The following is a 1,464-nucleotide window of genomic DNA, read 5'->3' as shown; positions in this document are numbered from 1 at the left end:
AGAGGGAGAGAGAGAGAAACATCGACGTGAAAGAGACACATCGAGTGGCTGCCACCCGCACGACCAACCAGGGCCGGGGACAAACTGCAACCCGGGTACGTGCCCTTAGCGGGAACCAAACCCGGGTCTCTCTGGACCGCAGGCCAACGCTCTAACCGCTGAGCCAAACCGGCCAGGGCTTTATGCTATCTTTGATGAAGAGCAGATAGTTGTAGAGAAATATGATAGGTTACAGAGTATGAGGTAAGTGTAACTAGGAGAAACAGCAAGACCTTTTGGTTAGGATTCTTCTTGGAGGGACTCCCTTTGTCTTTGGAGATAAAGATGGTACGTTTCCTCCTGGTACAGGGAGGGTTCCTCTCACTTGAGGATTTTATGACCTGTTTTTAGGGAGAAGGGAGTAGAGTGAGCACAGGAAAGGTCAAAAGGACTTTCCTATTTTTCAAATTCCTTCAGTTTAAGATATTCAATATGCCCACATGTTCTATTTTGGGGTTGCATGTCCTGAACTCCACCAGTTGCACAATGATTAAGAGTGTGCCTCATGCCCCTGGCCGGGTTGGCTCAGCAGTTCGAGCATGGGCCAGGGGACCAATGAGTAGCGGTTTGGATTCCAGCCAAGCACACGTACCTTTGTTGCCATGTGGTCAGGGTCCTGCCAGAGGCAACCTATCAATGTATCCCTCTCACGAGGATGTTTCACTCTCCCTCCCTCCCACTCTAAAAAAAGTGTGCCTCTTGCCTAGCCGGTGTGACAGTGGACTGAGCTTTGTCCTATGCACCAAGAGGTCACTGGTTCAATTCCAGGTCAGGGTACAGGCCTGGGTTACAGGCTCGATCCCCAGTAGGGGGCATGATTTCTAATCCCTCCCTCTCCCTTTCTCTCTAAAGTCAATATATATTTAAAAGTGTGCCTCTTTATACCCGGGCCAATGTGGTTCAATGGTTAGAGCCCCCAGCCCACCCGCCCCCACCAAGGGTCGCAAGGAAATGGTACTTGGATTGCAGGCTCAATCCCAGCCTGGGGAAATGGGGAAATATAGGGCAGCTAAAGAGACCTGTTACAGAGAAGCCTATTGCGGGAATCCATCAAGAGAACTCTTGGACCCAGGAAATAACACGTGGCTTTATGAAGCATGGTTTGAATGTGGAAGTCGACAGGAATGGGATCTGCAGACTGGAATGAATTTGGGTTTATTTTCTGTGGGACCTACAAGTAGTACTGTTAAAAAGCATATAAAGTGTATAACCTGAATTTATCAGGAACAAGACACGTTGTCTCAATGATATTAAAAACTTAACTGTTAAGATTAACTTGCAAATTCTTTTTTTAAAACCATTCTTAGATAGCCTCGCGTAAGCGAGGCCTCAAAAAATTGAGTATAAACTCATAATTGTTCCTCTCCACGGAAATCTTTAGTAAAAGGCGAAAGATTTATGCGATCTGAAGAGAAACCAGAGTAT

General features: G+C 46.9%; 1 non-coding gene across 1 annotated transcript; it reads right to left on the bottom strand.

Moving 5' to 3' along the window:
- Nucleotides 1–1,348: 1,348 nt before the first annotated feature.
- On the bottom strand, nt 1,349–1,464 carry LOC118627288. Its single transcript, XR_004959052.1, has one exon. It is a non-coding gene; the product is annotated as a U5 spliceosomal RNA (small nuclear RNA).

The sequence above is a fragment of the Molossus molossus genome, unplaced genomic scaffold (assembly GCF_014108415.1).
Source record: "Molossus molossus isolate mMolMol1 unplaced genomic scaffold, mMolMol1.p scaffold_m16_p_12, whole genome shotgun sequence".
NCBI lineage: Eukaryota > Metazoa > Chordata > Mammalia > Chiroptera > Molossidae > Molossus > Molossus molossus.
The sequence above is the reverse complement of the archived record's forward strand: the minus strand, read 5'-3'. Positions and strand labels throughout refer to the sequence as shown.